General features: G+C 38.8%; 1 protein-coding gene across 3 annotated transcripts in view; it reads right to left on the bottom strand.

The window, feature by feature from the left end:
• Positions 1–13597, bottom strand: part of LOC102968087 (serine/threonine-protein kinase Sgk3) — a 144237-nt gene extending 130640 nt beyond the window's left edge. The window contains exon 1 of one of the 3 annotated variants that reach the window (XM_042973362.1): positions 13521–13597. The gene's annotated coding sequence lies outside the window, so the exon portion shown is untranslated. Of the gene's footprint in view, positions 1–13154; positions 13217–13261; positions 13343–13520 lie in introns of those variants that run through there. The other 2 variants (XM_042973363.1, XM_042973361.1) reach the window with 2 other exon arrangements.
• Positions 13598–14973: the final 1376 nt, after the last annotated feature.

Below are 14973 nucleotides of genomic sequence, written 5' to 3'. Positions count from 1 at the left end.
AAACACTTTCAGATAAATGAAAATGAAAACACAACATACCAAACCTTCTAGAATTCAACGAATATAGTGTTCAGAAGGAATTTTATAGTTGTGAATGCCTACATTAAAAAGATCTCAAATTAGGGGCGCCTGGGTGGCGCAGTCGGTTAAGCGTCCGACTTCAGCCAGGTCACCATCTCGCGGTCCGTGAGTTCGAGCCCCGCGTCAGGCTCTGGGTTGATGGCTCGGAGCCTGGAGCCTGTTTCCAATTCTGTGTCTCCCTCTCTCTCTGCCCCTCCCCCGTTCATGCTCTGTCTCTCTCTGTCCCAAAAATAAATAAAAAACGTTGAAAAAAAAAAAAAAGATCTCAAATCAATAGCCTAAACTTCCACCTTAAGACACTAGAAAAAAAAGAGCAAGCTAAACCCAAAGCAAACAAAAGGAAGGAAGTAATAATGACTACAGTAGAAATCAATGAAATAGAGAACTGAAAAACAATAGAGAAAACCAAAAGTTGGTTCTTTGAAAAAAAAAAAAAAACAAGATTGGTAAACCTTTAACCATACTGATCAAGAAAAGACTCATTAGTAAAATAAGGAATGAATGGGAGCGAATTAGATCACCTAGATGAAATGGACAAATTTGTAGGAAGGAAAAAACTACCAAAACAAACTAAAGAAGAACTGGAAACTAAATAGATATATATAGAGAGGTGCCTGGGTGGCTCAGTCAGTTAAGCGTCCAACTCGACTTAGGCTCATGTTATGCCAGACTCCTTGCTGGGTGTGGAGCCTTGCTTAAGATGCTCTCTCCCTCTCTCTCTGCCCCTCCCCCTCTCATTCATGTATGCACCGCTCTCCCTTTCTCTCTCTCAAAAAAATAGATACATAACAAGAGATTGAATTAGTAATAAAAAATATATATATATCCCACAAATAAAAGCCAAAGTCCAGATGGCTTTGCTGGTGAATTCTACCAAAAGCTTAAAGAAAAATTAATATCAATCTTTCACCAAATCTCACCTCCTCCTAAAGAAAAAGAAGAGGAAGGAACTCATTCAAGGAGGCCAGTATTACCGATACCAAAACCAAAGATATCAGAAGAAAATTACAGATCAACATAGTGCAAAAATTCACAACAAAATACCAGCAAACCAGATTCAGCAACATATAAAAAGGATTATATACCTTGACCAAATATGATTTATCCCAGGGATGAAAAGTTGGATTAACATCTGAAAAATAATCAAATGTATTACTGTATTAACAAAATAAAGGACAGAAACTACACAATCATTTCAACAGAGGCAGAAAAGGCACTTGAAAAATCTAACACTCTTTAATGATAAAAACATAGCAACTAAGAAGAGAATGTCCTCAAGCTATTAAAGGGCATCTACAAAAAACCCACAGCTAACATCACGTGTAATGAGGAAAAACTGGATGCTCTTCTCCTGATATAAGAAATAAGACAAGGCTATCAACTCTCTTCATTTATGTTCAATGTTGTACTGGAGGTTCTAGTCATAGCAATCAGGCAAGAAAATATTTGTAAAAAACATTCAGATTGATAAGGAAGAAGTAAAACTATATGTGCAGATAATATAATCTTATATATAGAAAATCCTAATGAATCCACCAAAAAACGATTCAAACTAATTAAGTTCAGCAAGATTAAAGAATACAAGGTCAATGATTAAAAATCAATTGTACTAACATAACATTATGTCAATTGTACCTCAATAAAAAAAATTAATTGTATTTCTATATAGTAGCAATGAGCAAACATAAAATGAATTAAGAAAACAATTTCATTTACAACAGTATCAAAAAGAATGAGATACTTAGGAATAAATTTTCAAAACAAAGCAGAAGACTTATACACTGAAAACTACAAAACATTGTTGAAAAATTATAGACTATCTTAATAAATGGAAAAATGACCCACGTTCATGGATGTGAACACCAAATATCATTAAGATGGTAATACTCTCCAAATTGAGCTACAGATTCAATCAAATCCCCATCAAAATCCTAGTTGTCATATTTTGATAAATCGACAAGCAGATTCTTTTTAATTTTTAATGTTTATTTGAGAGAGAGAGATTGAGAGAGAGAGAGAGAGAGAGAAAACACAAGCGGGGGAGGAGCAGAGAGATAGGGAGACACAGAATCCGAAGCAGGCTCCAAGTTCTGAGCTGTCAGTACAGAGCCCGACACAGGGCTCGAATCCACAAACCATGAGATCATGACCTGAGCTGAAGTTAGATACTTAACCGACTGAGCCACCCAGGCGCCCCAACAAGCAGATTCTAAAATTCATATGAAAATACAATGGACCCCAAATAGTGCAATCTTGAAAAAGAACAAAGTTGGAGGACTCACACTTTCTGATTTTAAAACTTACTAAAAAGCCACACTAAGCTAATTAAGACAGTGTGACACTGGAATTAGAATAAAAATGAGAGTATAGAAATATACCTTTACATTTATGGTCAATTGACTTTTTACATGGATGTCAAGATAATTCAATGGGAAAAGAATATAAAATTTTTTTATTTTCCTTAAGTATTACATATAACAGACTCCGGAGTATGCTGTGGGTAGGCTTATTCTGTCCTCTTTATTCACTGTCTGTGAACTCTTACTTCTTTTTAAACCTTTCTTGAATTTCCTCAGTATCTTTCCTATCATCTTTGCCCATCATATAAATACCTCAGATAACAGAATAATATGAATTGAGACCTAAAATGTTTTTTTCATTCTTACTTGTGAGCTCATCCAGTAACTGCCAAGACACATGATATACCTACCTTAGCTAACATCCCTCAAAGATTAGCATGATAGATTGTACCTGCTCTATCTCCAAATTTATATAAGTGGTTGCTGATTATCATCGTTAAGGGATTTTAGACAACCATTTCTTAGAGTTGGCAAAGTTCACCAGGCATTGGTTGCTAATAGTAGGAGTTTAATACCTCTGCAGATTCCAACATAAGGCGTTCAAAACCTCTAGGTTCGGGATTTAACCCATTCAGTAATTAAATTTAGAACTTTAAGCTCTTTTTCATTAAGAAATATATTATATTTAAGACATTTTCAGTAAGCTTTCTCCTTGAAGTCAGGCACCAGTTACTAAATTAAAAAAAAATAATAATAACGTAATCTCAGAATAATAAAGTAAAACTGAAAAGCCAGTCTTCAAACTCATTTAACTACTACCTCAACAGCAGATGGTAATCTGAGTTATCTGTAAATCAATTCTGTCTGTTCTTTCAGATGAGGGGTTTGAGCAGAGTCGGCCTTTAACCCCTTCTCAAAGGCAGAGGAGGAGATCTCCTGGTAAAGCCAGGTAGATGTGTTCAGATCAGCACTGTCCTGTGTTGCCTACATATAGCTACCTTCAAAACCTCACTGAGCCCCAATTTGCTCATCTGTAAAATAAAACTAGTCACCTGCTCCCCAGAGTTATTCTAAGTATCTAATAAAATAATGTCTGAAAGCACCCAACACGTGGTAGATACTCAACAATATTCCTTTCTCTTTGCTCTCCACAAAGTAAAATACAGGTCATAAATGGCAAAAACTAAAAAAAAAAAATTCTGATGAAAGAAACTATTTGGCTTAGTGTGTGCTGAAAAGAGCAGAATTATCTAAATACTAAAAGTAAATCAAACTTTATTTTCTACAAGCATCAAACTCATACAATCTTAAGTAGGTAAATTATAATCATGATGATAAGATACAAGATACCATGGGGGGAAAATCAACTAATTTTCCACTAATTATGTTGGTATTATCTAATCATTTTATTAGGAAACAACGGAGTATCCAGTTGGCAGAATACTGCAGACATTTTCAGTTAAATGATTCAGCGAATAAGCCAACAATAACTTAAGATTTGGCTGCATTTGCAGTATCAGGATTTCCTAAGGGAAGGCTTAATAATGAATCTTAGCCACCACACTTGAGAGAGCAGAAGGAAACAGGTCAAGATGCCCGCAAAATACTATTAGTCCTTTGAGACTAGACTACAAAAGGATTCTTTTAAAAAAGATTTAAAAGAACAACTTTTTTGAGAGAGACAAATCAAAAAACAGACTCTTAATTATAGAAAACTGATGGTTACCAGAGGGGAGGTGGGTAGGAGGACGCATTGAATAGGTAAAGGGATTAAGGAATGTATTTGTTGTGATGAGCACCAGTGATGTATGGAAGTGATGAATTGCTCTATTGTACACCTGAAACTAATATTACACTGTATATTAATTGGAATTAAAATTTTTAAAATAAAAATATAAAATTGTGTTATTGGACATATGGAAAAGGGAAAACGGAAAAGGGTAGATCTATTTTCTGTAAGTCAGGAAACCCATAGACATGATTTTTTTTTTAATTAAAAAAAATTTTTTTTAAAGTAGGCTCCACACCCAGCATGGAGCCCAATGCTGGGCCTGAACTCACGACCCTGAGATCAAGACCTAAGCTGAGGGGCACCTGGGAGGCTCAGTCGATCGATTAAGCGTCCAACTTAGGCTCTGGGCATGATCTTGCGGTTCGTGAGTTCAAGCCCTGCATCAGGCTCTGTGCAGACAGCTCAGAGCCTGGAGCCTGCTTCAGATTCTGGGTCTCCTTCTCTCTTTGTCCCTCCCCTGCTCATGCTCTGTCTCTCTCTCTCTCTCTCTCAAAAATAAACATTAAAAAAAAAAAAACACTAAGCTGAGATCAAGAGTCAGACACTTAGCTGACTGAGCCACCCAGGTGCCCCCCATAGACATGATTTTAAAAAGGATTTTTATAGTGGGCTATATATTCACACGATTCTAACAAGAGTATACAAAAGATACACCGTGAAAAGTCTGCTTCCCATCCCTGCCCCTACCCACACAGCTCTCATCACCCAATCCCACTTGATAAACAGTGTTAATTTCTTAAGTAGCCTTCCAGAGTCTGTCTGTGCTTAAGACAAGCAAAGCAAAAATATATTCTTATTCTTTACTTGTTTTTCTACACAAAAGTAGCAATTTATAATACCATTCTGCATTTCAAAGGCAAATTTTTAATCCTAAATGTCAAATAAAAGCAACAAATAAATCAACAGGTCAAGGACTTTTGTTCACACTTGAATGGACTTTTAAAAGGAGGAACATAAATGATGTTAATGTCAATGGGAATCAGAAATAAAGGAAATCCAAAGGAGGAAACAAAATTCAAGGAGAAAAGGGGGCACAGCCTTATTAATCTCTTTAAAAATGTTCTCTGATAAAACACAAGTATCTTATCTTTCATTAATTAAAAAGAAATCATTTCCTTATAGACAAAAAAAAAAAAAAATTAACCAAATATTCATGAGAAGAGAAAAGAGAGGAGGGATAAAAGGAGATCAATCAGAAAAGAGAGCTACTTGTGTCAGAATGCATTAAATGCCAAGTATGCACACATAGAACTACAAAAATAAGAACCACTTTTTTAAATTCTAGCAGTCTCAATTTCTGAATGTTTACTAACCTAGCTCAAATAAGCAAATGACATAGTACTTTCATGTTTAAGCCATCATCAATTTTAGCATCATGTTGTTTGAAAGCTGAATAAAAATGTCTTTTCACAACCTTTTTCATTCATATTTATGAAAATAATAGGCCTTTACTCTCAGTGTAGCTATTAAGCAGCTATTGTCTTGGTGTGAAGCTCCTCAAAACACCTCGCCAAAGCACTTTTACAGCTGAGCTGAAGATGGTATAAAGTCAGCTACCTGGGCCTGACTTGAGAGACTCTCCAGTGGCAACCTATCATTCCTGTAACCAGTATTACTTCTTCTCTGACTCCCAAGGATCAAAGGCTGATCTATGCTTCTCACCAATGCATATCTCTGCTGATGAAAATCTGGAAGGAAAGGGTTTGGAATCTTGACATACCACTTTTCAAAGACAGCTAGCCTTTAATCTAAAATAGCTTTCTTAGTGTTCCACTTACTTAAAACAAAAGAGACTGTTTTTAAGCCAGGTATCTGGAGCTAGATGTGTTTTCTGAAAGGAAGAGTGGTCTTTTCTAGGAGTTAGCTTTCATGACCAAAACAGTGAACTCAATCCATTATATAGCTAACATCTTCAACAGGAAAAAAGTAGCACAAAAGAATGCTATTGCAATGATACGAACTCCCCCCCTGCAAAATTATAAACAGTTTTAAATTTCATTATAAATGCTAATGCTTAAGGAAAACCAGGTTATTTAGAGAAAAGGAGGTGGGTGGAGACTTCTATGGATATTTTGAAAGGAATTACTGGGTATTCTCAAGGACTTTGAAGGTTGAAACCACTGGTTCTTTATAATGTCTACTTTCCCTCCCAAACTAAAAGCTTTCCTTTCCCTTATGAAAGGCTTGTTCCTAACTGTATCACCATGATTAGTATCTTTTTTGCTCAAGATGAAAATGAAGAGAGTGGGATGGAAAAAGAACAGAAATTTCCTTGAAGCAAAAGCTGGAAGAAAAAGGGGTGGGGAGGTTTAAAAGCTACTAAACTGTCAGAAAGGGAGGAAGGCGGGAAAAAGATATACGAGGACTGTGTGGGTGATAGCTGTGCACATGCTCAGTGGGTGGAGAGATATTAGCCTGGACAGGTGCTGTCTGGAAAGACTGGTGGCATTAGTATGCAACTAGGGAGTTGTATGCATGAAATTATACTAAGTCAGGTGTTACTAACTCTGAGACAGTCTATATAATAGAATAGGATCACAGGGAACTTCAAGGTCACCTATTCCTCCCTACCACTGGTGGGAGCTTTATTAAACCAAATAGTCCAAACCACATACTTATCACTCAGAGACGATTTCAAAACATCAAAAGTTCAGCTATTCTAATTCTTAACTGAATTTAACACTTTTCTTGGTTCAAGTCTATTACTTCTGCTTCTCCTGTAGTGATCACAGTCAAGTGCATGTGAATATTTCATTATTTCTCTTCTTAAACATCTTGTATTTTATATGTACTTAAAATACAAATATTGACTGACTTCCACTAGAAGGATTTATGCTGATTTGGATGGATTTGTCAGTCCATCTACATACCTTCACCTCATCCCCTTGATGAGCAGTATAGTATAAATTTCCATGAGTGTTATCTAGGTTTAGGGTATGGCAGGTGGCCAGGAAACTGTAAATAACTGGTTCAAACATGCATGGAATCTATGACGTTGGTTGGCTACATAAACATGATTCTCTAACCAACAAAGCATGCCTGTATAAGAGAAATTTTTTATTTTTTTATTTTTTTAATATGGAATTTATTGTCAAATTGGTTTCCATACAACACCCAGTGCTCATCCCAACAGGTGCCCTCCTCAATGCCCATCACGCACCCTCCCCTCCCTCCCACCCCACCCCCCATCAACCCTCAGTTTATTCTCAGTTTTTAAGAGTCTCTTATGGTTTGGCTCCCTCCCTAACTTTTTTTTTTTTCCTTCCTCTCCCCCATGGTCTTCTGTTAAGTTTCTCAGGACCCACATAAGAGTGAAAACATATGGTATCTGTCTTTTTCTGTATGACTTATTTCACTTAGCATAACATGGATGGAACTGGAGAGTGTTATGCTAAGAGAAATTTTTTAAATGGCATTGAAAATATGGATATGCACACACAGAAGTTTAGAAAGATATACTCTAAAATGCTAGTAGTGATTATTAATGGATGGCAGATTTTGGTGATTCTTATTTTCTCTCTCTTTTTTTTTTTTAATTTTATTAGAGAGAGAGAGAGAGAGAGAGAGAGAGAGAGCCTGTTTCCCAAGCAGGCTCCACGCTGTCAGAGCAGAGCCCCATACAGGGCTCCAACTCAGGAACCATGAGATCATGACCTGAGACGAAATAAAGAGTCAGACACTTAACTGACTGAGCCACCCAGGCGCCCCCATTTTCTCTTTTTCTTTAGAATTTTCTTGAAAAAATGTATTACTTTGGTGATTTAAATATATTTTAAAAGACACAAAAGAGGGAGCATATAAATATTGGAACTAGAAAATGGATAAATTATTAACTATGTAACTGTCAAATTTTACATACACCTATAGATGTCCATGATCAAGTACTAAATAAGAAAAAAACAAATTGTATAGAATGATTACCATTAAAAAAAAACCCTCAATGTACATTTACAGATACACAAATTTATATAAACATGGGAAAAAGTCTAGAAGGATATAAAAACTGGCAGTGGTTCTCTTTGTAGGTAAGATTGAGTGGAGATGACTTATTTTTTTTTTTAATTTTTTTTAACGTTTATTTATTTTTGAGACAGAGAGAGACAGAGCATGAATGGGGGAGGGTCACAGAGAAAGGGAGACACAGAATCTGAAACACGCTCCAGGCTCTGAGCTGTCAGCTCAGAGCCCGATGCGGGGCTCGAACCCAAATACCGTGAGATCATGACCTGAGCCGAAGTTGGACGCTTAACCGACCGAGCCACCCAGGCGCCCCGGAGATGACTTATTTTTTATGTAACATACTTCTCAGTTGCTTGAATTTAAGGGCATGCATACCTTTGAATTACAAAGGTGTAAATCAAACATAATGTTTAGAAAACATACAACACAATAATACAAATGTGGGGGAAAGATGATGTATAGCATTTTCTTGGGAAACTAAGGATATGATTCTTATATTCTTTCTTAGCTAGTCATATTATATAATATACATGTGCATTAGATTATATAGTCTATACACTTGGTCCTATATGTATTTTTGTGTGCATATATGGATGCTGAATTGGAAACCAGATCATTTTAAGTTAATTTTAATCTATTTTTATTTTAAAAACAGGGAAATAAATAACTAGAGAAATAAAGGTGCTTCTCATTTTTGAACTCAAGCAAACAATTAGTCAAGTCCTAGTGACACCGCACTGTACTTGAAGACATCTCATCCAGCACTCTCTGGAATGGTTAGTCTATCAATGAGTCCAATTTCGTGTATGCACATATTGTATATGAAGTCTATTTTACCTATAGAAAAAAAAATTGGTATTGACTGGCATAGAAAATATATCCAGAACCTGAATGGAAGCAACTAACATGAATCATATTCATTACTATATGCAATATAAATACAATGTATTTTAATACAGTAAATACAGTAAAATAAATAATATTATCATCTCAAAGTTACAGGCATTCTCCAAAAAAAAGTAAGCTTTTAAAAAGGTACAAAATCCAGGCCTTTACTCAGCAAAGTCCTATCAAATCATTCCTCCTCTCAAGTTAAAAGCCATTAAATCAGCCCTCTACATGTTGATTATGTGCAGACAAATTTCTAACACAGCCTGAAGAAACAGCTACCTATAATGATACTTCTGCATTTGGTGGTAAAAACGAGCTCTGCCTGCTGATATCATACAATATCACAGATGTTTTTAATCCTTGCCAGACATTCTTTGATCACATGTAGGTCTCCCCTATATTTATGGCCCTGTTGAGGGGCCAGCACTCTGCACAAATCCACCCTGAGAGCACACTAAATATCTTACTTCACCCACACATCTCCTCTCTTCCATCTTACACATTATCAATCTCTTATCCTACAATAATTCCCTTTATATCATCACCCTCCTACCCTCCTTTCACTCACCCCCACCCCCAACCCCACCTGAGGAAACCAGATTTTGGTTTTGAGTAACAGAAGAAACGCTGACTACAAGGAGATGGACCAAGACAGGTTGTAGGACGTGGGGAATAGGAGAGGCTGTGGGAAACTGGGCAAGGGCAAGGATATTGTACACTGCCCTAATTCCCTTTGAAAGTTCCCTGGCTCTGTTTCATACAGGTAATAAAATTTTCCTTATTGATGCTCTGAATCGGCCTTCATCATTTGATTTCCATGTCGTCTTCCTCAGCAAGACAATTAACTCAAAGTTAGTACTGAGTTAAAATTACTCTGACATGAACTACAAAAGGTGGAATCGGCACCTCTTAGATTTACTTTTCTCCATGAAATAGGAAAAAAAAAAAAAAGTGAAATGAGAACAAAGAAGCCACCATAGGTAATGGAATAGGTAAAGGAAAACAGAAGCACTGAGTCCCTTAAAATAACGTGGGAGCTGTTTCTGTCAGGAATAACATGTTACATAATTTAAGTTTCATGAATCAGCACTTTAGTCAGTAATTTACATGAATTAAAAAGAAAGAGAGAGAAAAAACATGAGGATCAGAAAAGGTAAAGTGGTTTCTGAAACAAGGCAGGTTTCAAAAGTATTTTATTCCACCCCCACACAGAAGAATGTTGACAGGCAGATGACTCAGTCTGGCTTCATTAAGAGCTTCTTACCACCTAATATCCCTCATGGGTAAGTCCATCCCATCTCTCTTTTTTCCATGACACCCTTCTCAATTCCTCCCTCCAGGTAATGGCCATATTTCCTCTCTAATTGAAGGTTATCTATCTGGAGGTCACATACGTTAGGATTCAGTGATTATGCTGGAAGGATATAAATAGTTGAGGGGTTTTTTGGTTTGTTTAAAAAAAAAAGATCCTTGGGGTGCCTGGGTGGCTCAGTCGGTGAAGTGTCTGGCTTTGGCTCAGGTCATGATCTCACAGTTCATGAGTTTGAGCCCCGCATCGGGCTCTGTGCTAGGAGCCTACTTCAGATTCTGTCTTCCTCTCTCTCTCTGCCCCTCCCCTGTTCCCACTGTCTCTCTCTCTCTCAAAAGTAAACATTAAAAAAAACTTTTTTTAAAGCTCCTTTATACTAAAGGACTTGCAACATTTCAAAGAATTCAGTAGTAGTAACGTCAGATGCTTCCCACCCTCCCCCCCCAAAAGAAAGACAGTATCTATGATCATTGTGTTTGAATCTAAGTAGCTTAATTGAGTTCACGGACATTGAAAACCTACAGTGATTTGTAGTCCTTAAAAATGACCTTAAATGAGCAGGGAGAGATAAGGAAGCTATCAACACAAACAATGAAACCGTATGTCCAATCTAAACTATCTCCAAATCATAGGGAAAAAGGAAGATATTTTAGAAGAAAAAAAATAACCAACCTATTTGCTTTTTCAAAAGCCAGAGTGGATAAATCCTATGAAATGAGTCCAAAAAGCATTCTCATCTCTTTTTGTAGACAAGATGTTTATTGTATCAGATACTGTTTGAAATAACTGAGAGATATTGGTATAGGCCTGGAAATCTCTTAGGTACAAATCAATTATGGTATTTGAGAGGCATGATGTTTATAGAAAGAGCAAGAAATCTGAAGTCATTCGGAGTCATTCATCCACAACGTTTACTACAGACTGGCACATGCCAAGCTCTGTCCACACACCTGCTCTCTATTCAAGCTCTGTCTCCCACTAGCTATACAATACTGGTTAAAGCATTTTAACATTTCTCTGCCTCAGTTTCCTCATCTGTAAAAGCACGAATAAAAAATGGCTGCTAAGGGTACCTCAGTGGCTGAGTCGGTTAAGTGTCTGACTCTTAGTTTCAGCTCAGGTCATGATCTCACGGTTAATGACTTCAAGCCCCACCTTGGACTCTGTGAGTGCAGATTCTGCTTGGAATTCCCCCCCCCCCCCGCCAAAATAAATAAATAAATAAACAAACTTTTAAAAAAATGGCTGCCAACTTCACAAATATATCTGGAAGTACTCTGTAATCCAGGAAAGTATTAGTTGTCATTTCACTGAACTGAATTCATGAATGCCACTGTTGTGCCATAAATTATATCAGAGGAAAGTGAGCCTTCCTACTTCCAAGAGATACTTCATAAACCTATTAATAAGGCTTAGAGTCTCATTTAATCATCTCTCTGGAAATTTAAATGAGAGAGAGAGAAAACGCTACAAAGAGAGAAAGCTAGTATAACATGCAGATTTTGACATCTAATTGATAATCACCATAATGACAAAAACCATGATTCACCGTTTTGGGTCTGTAACAATCTATCAGGCCAAGGACTCATTTGAAGAGGGTACTTTATTCTGGAAAAATATTCTCTCTATATGTCTGCAAATCACAAAATGGGCATCTACCAGATTGACCTATCAACTCAACATTACCAACAGTAAATGGCAGTGAAATCACAGAGCATTATTTGTTATGTTGATGTGTACAAACCAAAACATTCTATTTTATGGTATATTTCACTAAACTATGGTTTCATCAATTGTCAAACAGATTAGGAACAAAGCTCCTTTTAAAAACAAAATTAGGCTCAGGGTAGTGGCAGTTGAAAAAAGGGAGAAGTTCTGGTCTCTCCAGAGTTAGCTAATAATGATGGACAGTATAGTGGATGAGAAAGACCATCTTATAGAAGACACTAGGGATCTGGTGGAGATCTGAAAGGAAGAGGTCTCATTCCTGTAGCTCCAGACTCCCTTCCCCCAGGGAATGAAGGGGTGGTGGCTTGTCTTACAGGAGTGGTAGCCAAGTGCACCAGAAGGCACACCCAGTCCTAAAATATGCCTGAAACTTCCTCTAATGTTTCTAGTTCTTGCAATGACATTTGGGGAACTGAAGTGTACACAACCTCTTCACTGCTAGAACTGCTACAATTTAGTATTTTTAGTTAACAATTTGAGTTAATATTTATAAAACATTTAGAAGGAGCCCAAGCATGTAGTAAGAGCCATTTAAGTGTTTGTTAAATAAATAAGTCACTTCCCAGATTGGTTGGGTAAATCCTCAACCTAGAGACCAAGTAGAGAATCAAAACACACTAAACTCTAATATTTTTAAATACAGATTTAGAAACTATAGTGCTCTGTATTTATTCTTGCATCTCAAGTGTACCTGCATCTCAAATATATAGTCTCTTGGTGCAGAACCGAAATTCAACTTATGTTTTAGAAATCACTGTGCAAAATTAAATGATGGAGTTTAAGTCTCAAGAGATGAACTCCTTCTCTCTTCTACATTTCCAACTGACCACCACTAAAAATGACAAATCTAAAAATCTCAAAGCACTCTAGATGGTACATATTAATGCTAAAGCTGAGGGAACCAATAGAGCCAAATTCACTTTAAAAGAGATGGAAAGGCTTTAAATAAATCACAGAGAACTTAAGGACAGGAACGCTTTAGTCTGAGACTACCATCCGCTGACAACAGGTTAATGATTCCTTTGCCCTCCGCCATCCCTGATTCTCGCAGGTGACCCGCACCCTCTTTCGACTCCAGGAGGGGGTCCCCCACCTTCACAGTTCCCGGCTCGTCTAAGCTGCGAGGCCGCGCACGGGTTAACAATGTCCGTCCACCGACAAGGCTCGAGCGTTTAGGAATCAAAAAGAATCCGAATTCACCTCGAGGAAACACAGACCACCAACTCTCAGAGTCGGGGTCTGCGCGGGGGGTATTGCTTCTGCCCTTCTGACCAATTCGGAGGTTTTCGGGCTGAGGGGTCGAAAAGTCACGTTTGCTTCGAGGAGACGCAGCAGTCGAGGCCCGGGCACCGCTCGCCCCGCCCCGTCTCACCCGCCCGGGGGGCTCCGACTGCGACCGGACGCGCGCGGACCCTGCGGCCGGCCCACCCGCCTCGCGTCCCCGCGTCCCCGCACCTACCCCGGTCCGCGCGGTGCTGCCTCCTAGTGCGGCGGGGCGGAGGCGAGCGCACTCGCGCGCTTCCTCCTTCCCCGCAGGGCCGCCGGGCGCCGCCGTTTCCTCCCTGACGCGTCACGGCGGCCGGCGGCCGGCGGCTCCTCCCGCAGTGTGTCGGGCGGCTGGAGAGACCCGGGCGGCCGGCAGCGCGGCGGTAGGGCGCCCGCTCCGAGCCGGGGGCTGCCGGCGCGCGGCAGGAGACTCAGGCTGGGCGGCCCCTGCTCGGGCCCGGCCGCCGAAAGCCGCTCCCTCTCTCTTCCCCGTGCACCCCGGCGAAAGCCCGGGCCACAGCGCGCGGACTGGCTCCCGCTTCGCCGTGCGCGCAAAGTTCTGGGGACACTGGTGGATCCTATCTAGAGGCTACGGCTCCTCGCTGACGGTGACTGCCGCCCTGGGGCCCAGGAGCCGCGTGGGCCAACGCTCCCGGCCGCCCGGTGAAGATGACCCTGGCGTAGGCAGCGAGCAGGACCGCTGGACCGCCAGAGGAGTAAGAGTCACCCCAGGAGCGGCCTGGTGGGCCTGTGGCTGGGTGTAAACTGGAAACTCAGGGAAGTGAATGAGTATCCGAGTGATTTAGGGCAACAACTGTACTTCATTTAGTATTATTTGAAGTTTTCTTTCTTTTTTTCTTTTTCTTTTTTTTTTCTTTTTCATCAGCAACGTTTTGGCTTTTGTGTTTATAGGTAAAGAGTTCACAATTTGGCAGATCCTGGGTACAGAAAAATTTACACACATACTTTTTTTTTTTTTTTTTTTTTTTGCATTCCCATTAATCTCCAAGTCAACTGAGGGCACACTTCACAGTTTCTTATGACTCTTATTCTTTAAATATAGAAGTTGCATTTTAGACTCTTACTCGTCTCCTTTTTTCCAGGTAAGATAGCGGGAGGTAGAGAAGATGAGTGGAAAACCTAAGGGTTACATGATTCAGTGGGAGTGGAGTAAGGTGGTTAGGATTTTGAGGTAGAGTGGGTTGTTGTTTGCCCCACAACACTACTATAGTTTAATGTTTTATCAGGTGTCACTTGAAGATAGACTCAAACAACTATATAAAGATTCCCACGTCCATATCATGTTTCAGATTTTGAGGCAACCATCTATACTTCAGACTATATGATTCCAGAGAATGTGCCATAAATCTATGAACAAATAAACTTCCAAAGGTAGTTATAGAGGAACTGGCATTCATGTGTGGCTTCCCTAAATTCAGGGGACATTTCCTTATGTTTTAAAATAATATTCAAAAATTTAAACCACAGGTAAAGGCAAGAATATTCATTTGTAATGTCATTTAACACAGTATGGCTTTCTCCTTCTTAAAGAAAATGAATGTTTAATACAGAATTTTTATACTTTGAAATATAATAATCCTGCAGAACTTTCTAAACAATGATTTTCAGTGGCACAAGGAAATGGA

This window comes from Panthera tigris, chromosome F2 (genome assembly GCF_018350195.1).
Source record: "Panthera tigris isolate Pti1 chromosome F2, P.tigris_Pti1_mat1.1, whole genome shotgun sequence".
Classification (NCBI taxonomy): domain Eukaryota; kingdom Metazoa; phylum Chordata; class Mammalia; order Carnivora; family Felidae; genus Panthera; species Panthera tigris.
This window is presented reverse-complemented; position numbering and strand designations above follow the sequence as displayed.